Here is a 14,256-nt window from a genome sequence, read left to right as displayed (position 1 = left end):
TCCCACTCTCAGCGCGTGGACACGCCGGTGTGCGTAAGCGCAGCGCTCAATAAATGTCCCAATAAATAAATAAAAAAAATAAATTGACGTATTTATGTCCATCCTTACGTCAATCTCGGCACCTTACAGGTATAAATATTACCGGTATTGCCTTAAGCAAACACACGCGGTGGTGACGAGATCGGAGCAGCCAGACTTGCCGAAGCCCAGAGCAGAGCAGACCCCGCTGGCGCACCCCGCCTTCCTGACGCGCTGAGAACGAGACGCTGCTTTCTCCTGCCGAGAAATCCAGCTCCGGCGCTTCCGGGTAGTCCTCGCAGGCAGCCTGGAATATCGAGACCAGAGACGAGAGATACCATCCCTCATTCATCCTAGATTCAAGGTACAGAACTGAATAACCCCTTGCAGAGAATTCTTGAGTCAGTCACTTGGCAAAACAAACTTAACTTAAACTGCTACTTTCTATTCCCACCCACGTATTAGGCTTAGGTCAGGTACACCGGGGTAGGCGTAGTTAGAAACACCAGTTGAGTACGATTAGTCAAATGTATATGTGTATGTATCTATTTTATCCATTTTAAACCACCTTATGGCTTAGAAACCATATAAATGTTTTTACAGTATTATTTTATACTTCTGCTTTTATTGTATGCACTTTACTTAACCATAAGTATTGCGATAATATCGATCCATTTCTCTTGTATGAGAAAAGAGACTGATCAATAAATAACATCTTTTATTGAACACGCCCGTCTCTTCCTTTTCTCTACAATCTGGTGAGACTAAGAATGCACGTACTGACTGAGTAAAATAAGTTGTCTTTTGTTTTCACACGACTCTAGAGATACACTCTTGATTAGGGGAGAGCAAAGTTGTCATGTTCTATGGTTGTCAGAAACTAAATCCCTTCTTGTCTATCCAGGGAGGTTCAACTCCTCCTTGCCTATTCGAGAAAGTTTCTAGTGAACTCTGAGCTAGCTGGCAAACCCAAAACTTTAAGTCTAATATCGACAATAGAAGACCTAGTTAACGTCTGGTCTAGGCCTATACTATTGAAGGTATTATTCCAATGCGCAGAGCCTATTGGGATAATAGGAACTACACTACAATATTATCATATTAGATTTAACTCCATTTGGACTACAAAGCAATCTCCAGGCACTGAATAAATATACGAAGGAAAATTACTTAATCCCTAACATTACTAAAACAAAAATAGTTTCTTTTTCAGGAAAGAAAAAGAGCTCAAAATACAAATGGACCCTCGGGGAGAAAAGGTGGAAGAGGCAAATAAATACACATATCTAGGCAGAATTTTCACCAAGACTTTACAAAATCGGCCACACACTGTGAACTTGACCAGGAAAGCTGATATACACGCAGGAGCTCTCTCAAGGTTAAATGCAGCGTCAGGATACAGGCATTTCTCTTCCCTGCTTAAGGTATATAGTGTCAAGATACCGCCTGTACTATCATTTGCCTTGGAATATATTCCCATAAACCAATGGAACTTCTTAGACTTAAAAGAAGGGAAAATATTACGGAGACTAACGAAGGTGTCACAAGCTGTTCCAGTACAAGCTCTCCGCCTCAAGTTTTCACTAACCAGCTCCTATTCTCGAGGAATTGCCAATGTCATCAGGTGGGCGTATAATCTCCTGCACGCCGAGGAAGGAACTCTTCGATCTCTGCTCAAAACAGAAACATTTGATCGTGACTCATCTAAACACGTTTTTAGAAAAAACATGTCAGTTACCTTTAAGCTAGTAGAGATTATTACCAATTTGCTGCTAGCTTGGACACTAGCCCAGCTTAAGCTCTTTTTGAAACATTTCACTTCAAGGCTTAGTTTTGATCTTGACTTTTCGCATTGCTCTAAACTATCTACATATAAGAATTTTATTGAAACTATAACATATAAGAAAATTCAACAGTATATTGCTTTCAACCTAAATCATAGTGTCAGGAGAGCGATTGTTCTGCTCCGGTTCGGTATATTACCGGTCAAAACTGTAACATCTAAATGGCACTTAAAGGAAAGCCCTAAATGCAATTTGTGTAATGGAGGAGAGCAAGACGTTGAGCATTTAATGTTTGTATGTCCAAATCTAAAGGAGGTAACGGCAAGGAAGAGGTATCTGCAATCCATATACGTCAAATGTAGGATTAACTCAGCAAAGGAACTGATCATCTTATGTAAATTCCCGCCAAATGAATTTGTCTGTTATAATTTTTATACATTTTTAAAACCTTTTTTAACTTTGTATTAGTACAAGACATTTTAAATGGTGTAAAAAACCTGAATATTATGTTTAAATTATTTGTGGTCCTCAGTAGAGTACCAAAGCAAATAAAAATAAATAAACTTGAAGGTTTAGGTCACCTTGAATGGTGAAGTTGGCTGCCGTGTTTGCCCTTATTGCTGCTATGTCTGTGAGGGAGTCAATAAACATTCCACATGGGCCGGGGGTGGTCTGTATATTAATATTCCTGATAGGGAGCATGTAGGGGTAAATGTGAGTGTAAAACCCATGCTCTCACTGCGTCCGCGATGCCATGCGACTAATGAAGTCAGTGGATCTGCCTCCTGACCTTTGCCCACTGCAGCACCTGCTTGCGCTGTTTTCCCTCCACACAAGCAGAACACTCCGTGGTGGACCGGGGAAATACGCGGCTTTGTTGGGGAAGATCGGGTGCTATGTGCAACAACAATGGGTGAATACAGTTAAAAATATTTTAAAACACAATTCAGTCTCGCCGCATTTTAAATATTGAGTAACTTGTGGTGACGCTGCTGGCTCTCGGAGAGAGCTCCCTAGTGCCTCTTCTCCTTCAGAGTCTGTAAGTATATTTTCACTGTAGCATCAGAAGTCTGCTACTTACTAGTGCAGATGCTTCTTAGGACGTGCAGGTGCCACTAAAACAACGTGTGTGTGATCCTGTCTAGATGCTGCAGTAAAGTTTGCCTTGTGGAATGCTAGTCGCTGCGCGTCCGCGCTGCTATGCGACTAATGTAGTCAGTGGCTCCGCCTCCTGACCTTTGACCACTGCCCGCCTCCTTGTGCCATTTTCCCTCCACTCAAGCAGAACTCTCCGTGGTGGACCGGGGAAATAGGCGGCTTTGCCGGGAGATCGGGTGCTATGTGCAACAAAAATGGGTGAGTACAGTTGAAAATATTTAAAACACAATTCAGTCTCGCCGCATTTAAAATATTGAGTAAGCTTGTGGTGACACTTCTCCAGAAACAGTTATGTTCCTGTGTTTCCAAACAGGGAGCCCAGCTCACTTCAGACCCTTGGGGTTACAACACACAGCACAAAGCACAGTCTTCTTCAAGCAGGGGGACCCAACGCCACCAAGCACAGTCCCAACAGCCTCTCCTTGGTTAGAACAGCAAACTGCAGACCAGCACCAGATCACAAAGCAAGGATTGGTCTTTTCACAGCAGTCTATTCAATTGCTCCTTCTTTAGCAGTGGTTCCTCTAGACCACATAATGGGTCCAAGCCTTTTCAGTCTCAATCCACCTCTGTTTCATTCCAACGTGCAGAGGTTTCAGCTCTCATAGTTATACCCCTTAATGTCTTTGAGGGTTCGTTGGTGCTCAGGGGTCCCTGACCCCTCCCTAAATCAGTTCTGGGTGTCTCCGCCCGTGTCACCTTTCTCTCTTTGATACTGGGGGTCTGGATCCTTAATCACTCAGCAGGAGATGGGTCAATTGGTTTATAGCACCAGCCCAGGCCTTTTCACCTTCCGGGCTTCTCCTCCCCCTACTCTCCAAATGCAGGGCAGCTTGGTGCCATCTCAACCCCTCCCTGGGTCAAGACCTCTCCCAGCTCCTCTCACCTTCCAGATCCAGAAAGTTAATACACATCTCAGCAGAGACACACAGAAATGCTTAAAGCACAACACTCAGCCACTTTCTAAAAGAGTGTTTTCCGAACACACAGTGACAAAACCTCCTTCACAGAAAGATGTGTTACGACACTGTGAATTCCTACATACTAAACTTCACCTCTCCATTATAAACTTACAGGAAACTAGGTTAACAAACACAACACCCAGCATCCCCCATTCTGTCCTATGAGCAGGATGGCCTTTCAGCAGTGAAAAACGAAACAAAGTGTTCTTCACTGTCAGGACATAACACACCTTAGTATATGTCCTGCCTTTTACCTACACTGCACCCTGTCCACGGATTACCCAGGACCTACCACAGGGGTGCCCAATGTGTATGCAAAAGGGAAAGTAAGGTCTGAAAAGTGGTTGCGCTTGTCAGGACAACATGCTAACTTAGCAAACTGCGCGCAGGCCCTACACTGCAGGCCTGAGTTCCAGTCTCCACGCACCTTTGCATTACTAGCCCTGGCACACACGGTGCACATCACTAGGGACTATACTAGTAAGGCAAACATACCAATCATGGCCAACCAATTACCATTATAGTTTACATAGGGAACACTTGTACTTTGACACTGATCAGGAGTGGCAAAGTACCCAAAACATCTAGATTGCAAAGGAGACAGAGGCAAAAAGTCAGGGGTAATAACCCCAAGATATGCTTGGTCTAACAGGAAGGTATAAATGAAGGCAAGACGGTATTAAGGAGGGCTAACCAGTCTATTAATGAATCAGAAGCCAGCATTTACGAAGGTCAATGACACAAGCCAATGACAATTATGGGCGGAGAGTGAGCAGAGCTTCTATTTCATACTCCAATAGTGCATGCTGCAGAGAAGCGCATGCGCTGCCCAGGGCTCAACCTAAAAAGGGCTGATACTTAGTATTGGCCTATTTAAAGCATTGGTTATAACATAGCACATTTTTCAGACTCTGGCATCGGTGCAAAAACAAGCAACACACTAGCTGCCTATCTACCCTGTACTGATATAATTAATATTATGGACAACCACTATCTTACAGGACACAAAATGGATATATTAGCCCCTGTGGAATTGTAAAAAACATGGACACAAATGATAGTTACGTCTGTACTAGTTCATAGTTTGAGGAGAGTGCACATTTTACTTGCGTCTGCAGTTGCTGTGGCCACCAGTGCTTCATTCTTGGTAACAATGACTGTAACACTGTCTAATTGTGGTAGTAACGCATTTAAAACATGAATGAAAAATTTTAGTGTGCATGATTGCCCTTTTTTGCCCCTATTTTACATTTCATTATTGGCTACAAAGTGTTAGTACACATATCATTAAGTGTGCTATTGTCCGATATCAACTGATGAGCTCCTTCCGAGCGTATGACTATTCACCAACCCCCACCTTCCACAACTAGTCTCAGCAAATAGTTGCTGAGTCTTACTCCAGATCGGGGGAACGGGGAAGTGGAATGACAAAACAAGAGAGACTTCCTCAGGCCACAGGTCTACTTCTGGAATTTGTCTTTTCGCGATCCTACAAAACAAATTACACAAGAATTACTTCTCCCTACTCTATTCTAGAATTGTATATATATTTATATATATGTCTCAATACTCTATCTTTTACCTGTGTGCTACTGAGAAGAGCCCCTCTCTATGTAGTTTTGTTAGTGTGTAACTATGTGATCAGCTGTAAGAACTTCAGTTCATGAAACTATATGTTGGCTTATAGATAATTGAAGATGTTAGTTCTTTCAGTCTTTATAATGGTCTCTTGCCAACTACTGGAATTCCTGTCCAGAAATATCATATGCCGATGAGCTATTATAATAGTATATCTTAGGTTGAAGTTTTCCTTGTAATGTCAAATTTTTAAATAGTTTCTTGCAAGAACAAGTTTAACACAAAGTCAGTTAGTCTCAATGAGCTTCACAAATGATTCTTAATCCGTCTTACACAACTGCAATCAGTTCTCCGCTGCTTGCTGACAAATTATTAGAAATAAATACTCTTACTTGACAGGCAAAGAGAGCCGGCTTCTCTTCACTGAAGCGCTAACTCTACACCTCAAGAACGCAAACTCTCCTTAACTCTTCTACTGAAGAGACCTTGATGCGTTCACTCCTTTGCAGAACCAATTAAAAATTTGCAAACATACGTGACAAGAATTTTCAATTCTATTAAGGACACGGAGGCGAACATTATGCTATCTCATTTCCTTACTAGAAATGCTCAGCAGCCAATCACAATACAGTAAAGAAAAAACACACTACATTTCCCATGAATACTCTGGATAACCATAGAGTATACACAGTATATAAGGAACCATAGAGAAAAACTCATCCTCTTTCTTTGTCCATACTAAAACAGTTCATTGAAGAAAAGCGCAGTTCCATACGAAATCATGGATTAACGAACAACACCACGAAGCAGCAGTCCACTGGAAAACGAGAAGCGATGCTTGCATCAGGTGAAGAACTTCTGGGACGAACAACAGCCAACAGGCAGAAGGAAGAACAAACAGCAAGAACCTCATTTAGGATCAGAACCTGAAAAAACAAATCAGAGCCATAATACCCTTTACCCACCATGGATTAAAACATCTGAACCAAAGAGGAGGGGTAAAAGTGCAAGGATCATCATGAAACGATGCTAAATACAATGGTATATCAAGCAAAACATCAAACATTAGAAATGCAAGCAGATAACATGGGTGGGATAATCTTCGCCTCCGTGTCCTTAATAGAATTGAAAAGTCTTGTCACGAATGTTTGCAAATTTTTAATTCTATGGCAGGACCGGAGGCTCCGATTATGCTTGTTCAAAGCTGAGCCACCACAACAGAAGCAATATCAACAATGGGTTTGAAATAGAAAGTTTTAAACACAGAGTCAGATGACCAATCAGCGGCTTTCATGATGTCATGTAGACTCACACCGATAGAAAAAGCTTTTAAAGCCATAGCCCCCCTTGCGGAATGCGCACCAAATATGAAAACATCAATGCCGGCTTCCAGCATTAGCCAACGCACCCGTCTTGCTAAAGTAGCAGGCGTTACAGGCCTAAAAGGCTTTTGTAGAGCAATCAACAATTGACCATGCAAATCCTGACGAAAAGGAGCAGTACTCACCTCATAATCTTTAATGCACTGAACGACACACAGTTCGTGATTATCTGGAAAAGAAGGATTTGTCACGGAAGACGTATTGCATTTAGTACGTCTGGAAAAAGTAACACCTTCAGGCGAAAAGGTACGACCAGCAAGGTCCAGAGCTTGAACGTCGGAGACACGTTTGCACGAGACCAAACACATCAACATCGTCAATTTTGCTGAGAGTTGTTTGTGAGTCAACAAAGAGTTGGAAGGCCAAGATTCCAGAAAACGCAAAACAACAGAAACATCCCATAAAGCCACATACTTTGGACAGGGCGGTTTTACCAGCCGTATACCCCTGAGTAATTTAGAAACCAAAGGATGTCCCCCAGCAGGCTTGCAATCAATAGAGATGTGCCCAGCGGAAATGGCAGAGCGAAAATTATTGACAGTCCTGTAAGCTAGACCTGAAGAAGCAATGGAGGCCAGAGAGTTGACAATCAAAGCGATATCCACTGAAGCGGGATCCACCTCCCGTTGTGAACACCAATCACACCACCGTTTCCAAGCTGATGCATAATGTTTGTGTGTGTTGGGGGACCAAGCCTCGCTGATAAATCTGGTAGCGTCTCTAGAAAGGCCCGGGACTTGCCAGTGTTCCCCGAAATCCACCACGCCACTAGAAGGAGCTGACCCGACTGAACCAGGGGGTGCAGATTGAGCAGCGGGTCCAGCAACAGATTCCACTTGTGGGGAAGAAGGAGCGGCGTCGAACAACTCATCTCCAGAAAAACCGGGAACCAAGCCTGAGCACTCCAGAGAGGAGTGATCAGAATGAGTCCCGACTGTAAATGCTTCGTGCCAGCCAAGACCCTGGGAATCATTACAAACGGGGGAAATGCATAGCACAGGAGAGAAGGCCAGACCTGGAGAAACGCGTCCGTGGCCAGGGCTTCCGGATCCAGACACCAACTGTAAAACTGGGGAAGCTGTGTGTTGAGGCGAGAGGCAAACAGATCGATCTGACACCGACCCCAAATCCGGGACAGAGTCCGGAAGGCACGAGGATGAAGCCTCAAATCGCTGAAATCCCTCAAGTGGCGAGAGTTCAAATTGGCTATCAGATTGTCGGGACCCGGAAGGTATTTTGCAATAACAGTGATCTGACGTTGCAGACAAAGATGCCAAAAATCCTTTGCAATTTCTGTCAGAAGCTTGGACCTTGTCCCCCGAAACTTGTTGACATATCGCACCGCTGAGACGTTGTCCATGCGTAGGAGTATGCAACAATTTGCCATCTGCGGGGCCAGACAACGAATCGCAAAAGAGCCTGCCAGAAGCTCCAAGCAATTGATATGGAGAGGTAATTCCTTCTTGGACCAATGGCCCCCCGTCTAAACCGGACCGCAACGGGCTCCCCAACCCCACAGACTGACATCGGACTCCATCCCCACATCTGGGGATTTCCCGAACAGGGTATGCCCGTTCCAAGACTCCATGTTCTCCAACCACCATAACTTCTCCCACCTCGCGTCCTCCGACAGAGGAACGTTATCTGAGTAGCGGAGGCCTTTCTGGAGATGCCTGATCTTGAGACGCTGAAGACCACGATAATGCAATGGACCCGGGAAAATCGCCTGGATCGACGAGGCCAGCAGACCCACAATCCGAGCCACCGATCTCAATGACACACTCTGTTTGGACAAAACCAATCTCAACTCCCTCTTGATGGATCTGATTTTCTGAGTGGGCAAGAGGAGTTGACAGGAGACTGAGTTGACCTGAAAACCGAGGAAGTCTATCGACTGTGAGGGAACGAAAAAAGACTTCTGAGGATTCACCAGAAACCCTTGCGATTGTAACAGTTCTATTGACCAGTTTAAATGAGTCTGTAAGAGGAGAGGGCATTGTGCCAAAATGAGAATATCGTTGAGATATATGATCAGACGAACCCCGCGGGCTCGCAAGGACTCCACCACAGGCCGAAGAAGTTTTGTGAAGCACCACAGTGCTGACCAGAGGCCGAAGGGGAGAACTGTGTACTCGAACCAATTCCCGAGCCACTGGAATTGGAGGAACCGTCGAGGAGGACCGTAAATCGGAACTGACAAATAAGAATCCTTCAGATCGAGACGGACCATCCAGTCCCCTTCCTGAAGAAGATCCCTCAGAAGATGGATACCCTCCATCTTGAAGTGACGGTAAACAACTCCACCGTTGAACTCCTTGAGGTTGAGGACCAACCGTGAACCGCCCCCTTTCTTCTGAACCAGAAACACATTGCTTACGAAGCCCTGAGGATGAGGAGAAGTGGGAACTATGGCCCCTTTGGCCAAAAGAGACTCGATTTCAGTGGAAATTAACTCCCAATCTTGATGGGAAAAAATTAGGGGCGTTGGCGGATGAGACTGGTGTGGACCGCCGTAGAACTCTATCTTGTAACCCTGTACAGTCTCCAACACCCAAGCATCGCTCGAGATCAATTGCCAATTTGGGAGAAAAAACCTTAACCTGCCCCCTAGGACAACCTCCGAGGCCAGAATCATACTCACCTGATTTGGGGGAATCTTGACGACCTCCTTGGTTGCCACCGTAGTTTCCTTTCTTGAACTGTCCTCTCCCTTTGCGGGAGGGATAGAAGGAAGACTTGTTTGCGTTGTAGGAGTAATCCTGTCCACCGCCTCTCTGGGACTGGTAACCACGCTGGTTCTGCTGGTTGGATCCTCAGCCGAACGAACGTCCCCGTCGTCCGGCCCTCCCAAAAACCAGCCGGAAAGCTCGACAAAGCGAAGACTGAGCCTTGTCAAGCCCACTGAAAGTGGCCACGAACTTGGTCAGTTCCTTGAGGAAAGGCTGGCCAAATAACAGGCCCTGCGCCAGAGAACCTGATTCAGAGGAGGCCATCTCAGTAAGTTTCGGATCCAGCTTGAGCAGAATAGAGTGACGACGCTCACAGTAAAGTGCACAATTCACATTCCCTAACAGGCAGATGGCCCTCTGGGACCAACCCACTAGCTCGTCAGGATCGATGACAGCCCCAGACTCCTTGGCCCGAAAGCCCAAATCCAAAATCTTTTTCAGGGGGCGTAGAAGATCCAACATCTTATCTTGGCAGAAACGCCAAGCTCTATCTAAGCCTTTTTTCGGATCCTTGGCATACTTCTTCAGATAAGTGACCATCGTAGGATCAACTTCCAGGGTTTCAGCTAATTTATCAGCGAGATCAGGACGCGGACATTCCGACCGAAGGCGGGCCCGTACATCCTTCTCGAATGGTTGGCGTATATGAGTTTGCACATAGTCCGCCACCTCGGAAGATGTAAGCCAAGAAGTGGAATTAGGATGAATGATATCCGAAGGGACAAAGGTAAGCAATTGAGGGTTAGAGGGCGCATCCACAAAATGCTCCTTACTAACCTTTTTAGAAGGAGGACGAAGAATCAGAAGTGGTATCAGTATCATCAGGCTGATAGGCCGGCGACGAGCGTACAGGCTTGGCCGCCTTACTGGAAGACTGCGCAGAAGACAATGTTTTGGACAGCTTCGCAAAATCCGAATGGTGCGGATTCCTTGGAGACTTAGAAGAGTGCCCCGAAGAGGACGGCAACCAGCCCTGTTGGGTCGTGTATTCTGAAAGATGGCGCTTCAATGGGGCAATGGCGCGGTCCAGCGATTGATTCACAGAATGTTGGACACCCTGATCCAGTGCCTCCACCAAGTCCTGCTCCATAGAGCCAGAGGCCTCATCATCATCGTAATAGCCTTCTTCCTCATAATAATCTCCCATAACTGTATCCGAGATACTTATATCTGCCCACTTGAGGAAGGAAAAAAGTCAATAATGCCACCGGCAATTCAGGGGGAGTGGAGACCCCAAAGCAAGCCAAAAATAATGCAGGCAACACCTGACGTCACAAACAAAGATTAAATGTGGAGGGAAAGGCTTGCTTTACACAATGCCACTCTAGGCAACGCCTATGCTGATTAATGCAGCCCAAATTATCAGTTAATAAAGGCGTATTGGGGAAAATAGCACTGGAGGTTGTGGGCTCGAGCTGTGGCGAAAATCGCTGCTCCCGCGTTCTAAATTCCGTGTAACACGGACGTAAACAATAACCTGACTGCCGCGCATGCGCGCTGACAGATGCCCCAGTGAACAACTTGAAAAACGGGACGCGCAAATCTTGCACGCAGCCCCGCAGTCCCCAATTTCCCACTCCACATGAATGAAAGTTGCGGCCACAACGCGCCTGAAACCGGGGAGGCGGACACGCGCTCCCTGCACCGGCAGGCATAAAACAAGACTGCGAATCAGCACAACGTGGCGATGCGAGGCAACAAAAGCCGAGAAGCACAGCGGCAATAACAACAACAGTAGCGCGCACAAAAAGGTAAACCACAAGGCAGCGCAATATCAATGAATAAAGCAAATATGTAATTAAATATAAAGATAAGGAAAGAGAACTTAACTGGCTGCGGAGCAGAGCAGCAAAGAAAGAGGATGAGTTATTCTCTATGGTTCCTTATATACTGTGTATACTCTATGGTTATCCAGAGTATTCATGGAAAATGTAGTGTGTTTTTTCTTTACTGTATTGTGATTGGCTGCTGAGCATTTCTAGTAAAGAAATGAAATAGCATAATCGGAGCCTCCGGTCCTGCCATAGAATTATTACTCAGCAGCTCTTGTGATAATTCACTGTGAAAAGAAGTATCTATGTAATTCGCATTCAGGCAAAATATCTAAAAATAGCTTTGCTTACTTTCCTATAAACTTGGAAAGATGACTTGAAATTCTTCTTCACCAAATTTCCTCACAGAAACAGGAGCGCTGAGAATCCCAACTGACAGCTGTAGCTTTACAGTTGAAGTGCGCTGAGCGAAGCTCGCGCACCGGCGTTGGAGACACTGCAGCATCTCAAACTCAAACAACTAGACTGCGCACCACACTTAAAGGTGCACACAAGTGGAACATTCAGGAATGGACGAGGAGCTCACAAACCAAGCAGAATGGAGCGCAAGGAAGCCCTCCAACTGAGCCCCAATCACCGCCAACGCGGGTATTTTGTCTTCTTTTATCGAATGCAGAAGAGAAAATAACATTAACGCTGGAACAGGGATGAGAGTTCCTGACAGCTATCATCAGACGGAATGTGCAAATGATAAATACACACCATTCTTGACACAGCAACCCTGCATGACTAAAAGACCATATATATGGCTAGTAAGTACAAGGCCGTTTGCCCTGCAACAACCCAAAACCGAAAGCCTGATATACTTTTCTGTAATAGTTGAGGTTCAGCCTGGCAGAGTCTGCTTCAGTACTCCAAAGACGATTATATGCATCATGGATCTTCTGGGACGTGCTTTATGCACCTGTCACTCCAAGATGCAGTCAGAAATCAAATGCCCACACTGCCACATGTAAAAGTCATCAGTCAGGCGGGACAACAAGGAGTGTTCTTTTCCATTGCATGTAGGCTCTCGAGCCAACAGACCAGCCACCACAAATCACCGTCGGCAGTCTAATCACTGCACTAATTTGCTTTACATTTGAGGTTGAGTGCATTTTAGAAGAAGACCGTTCACTCCCTCAGAGTGCCTCCCACGAGTGATGCGTGCGGCAGCCACCGCCGACATTGTGACCAACAAATAAAAGTGAAAGCGCGCATTGACCACAGGAAATAAACATGAAAAGTGCCTTCTAAAAGAAGACAGTTCACTCCCTCAGAGCGTCTCCCGCAAGTGATCTGTGCAGTGGCCACTGCCGCCATTGTGACCATAAAAAAAAAGTGGAAACGTGCATGGTGCGCAGGAAATAAATACAAGAAGTGCATTTTAGAAGAAGACTGTTCACTACCTCAGAGTGCCTCCCACGAGTGATGTGTGCAGTGGCCACTGCCCCCATTGTGACCAAATGATAAAACTGAAAGCGCAGAAAATGAACATGAGAAGCTCTCGCCATTGTTCAAGGGCAGCTTCCCACAGGTGTGTGGCGCCCACCGCCACCATTGTAAAGAATTAAAAACAAAACTTGAAGTGCACACGGTGCAGAACATAAACACGAGAAGCACCCGACATTGGTCAAGGGCAGCATCCCAGGAGTGGTGTGTGCGGCACCCACCACCACCTTTGTAAACAATTAAAAATGAAACTGTATGTGTGCACAGTGCGCTGAAAAGAAAATGACAAGCAAGAAAGTCAAAATTTAAAGAAAAGAGTTCTCAAACACAAGAGAAACACGAAAAGTAATTTAATTTATTTTAAAACATCTTGCTACATTCATTTTTAAATCCATAAAAGTGTAACAAAACAATTCATGAAAAATAATTGTCATATTTTATTTATATTTTTAACATTAAATTAGAATTATTTCTATATCTAAGTTAGTAAAATTAATTTAAATGATTTCAAACAATTCCCTATGGGGTTTAAATTTAAGTCTCTGCTGCCAAAATATTCTATGGGAGAGTGTTGGCCATGTATGATACTACTGTTTTGTTCTTTTTCAGTTACTTACATTCGTAAGGTTGGCTCCATTCCCTTTTTCATAGGCTTTACGACGCAACTTTTACAACGCAAACCATTACAACGCATTGCGCTGGGGGGCGCTCTAGGATAGGGAATAGGTTTATTGTACTATCCAACAGCTTCCCTACTATCCATGGGGACTGGAGTTGGAATAGTAAATTAAACTATTCACTACCCAGCGCCCCAAAGCACTATGCGTTGTAATGGTATGCGTTGTAAAAACCGCGTTGTAAAAGCATGCGATGTAAGAGCATGCGTTGTAATGTCATACATCCGGTAGAGACATGTAAGTCTACACTACTGAGGAACTTTACAGTCCAATACTGTGAATAGCCTAAAAGGAATAATGTTACTCAAAAGTGTAAGAGTAATTTTCATATGTAAATTACTAAAAAGTCTAATTTACCAATGGCAATAGCCTGATAAAGTCTTAGGGCCAGATTTATCAGCATTTGGCACAGCACAACAAATCAAGACAACTTACTGCAATACGTCAAATTGCGAGAGAAGGAATGACCCATACTCAGTAACATATTGTGCATTCCTGCTCTCTCTCTCTGGGCTGGCTGCCAAGCACCAATGCAGGCACCCTTGTGCCATGGTGCAAGGGTGCCTGTGTTACAAAAATGATAATATTTTCGCTGTAAAGGAAACCTTCCTGCAGAAAAACAATTCTCAGCGCCATGTCCTCTTTCTATGTGTGCTGTAGAATGCAGCACACATAGAAAGAGGAAATAACGAGGAGTAAGAAGCA

At 44.7% G+C, this 14,256-nt stretch overlaps 1 long non-coding RNA gene across 1 annotated transcript in view; it reads right to left on the bottom strand.

Moving 5' to 3' along the window:
- Window positions 1-11,829, bottom strand: part of LOC144771099 (uncharacterized) — a 169,993-nt gene extending 158,164 nt beyond the window's left edge. The window contains exon 1 of the long non-coding RNA XR_013599106.1: window positions 11,735-11,829. This is a non-coding gene — a long non-coding RNA (uncharacterized LOC144771099). The remainder of the gene's footprint in view (window positions 1-11,734) is intronic.
- Between the last annotated feature and the right edge of the window lie 2,427 nt (window positions 11,830-14,256).

Source organism: Lissotriton helveticus, chromosome 1_1 (assembly GCF_964261635.1).
Source record: "Lissotriton helveticus chromosome 1_1, aLisHel1.1, whole genome shotgun sequence".
Classification (NCBI taxonomy): domain Eukaryota; kingdom Metazoa; phylum Chordata; class Amphibia; order Caudata; family Salamandridae; genus Lissotriton; species Lissotriton helveticus.
This window is presented reverse-complemented; position numbering and strand designations above follow the sequence as displayed.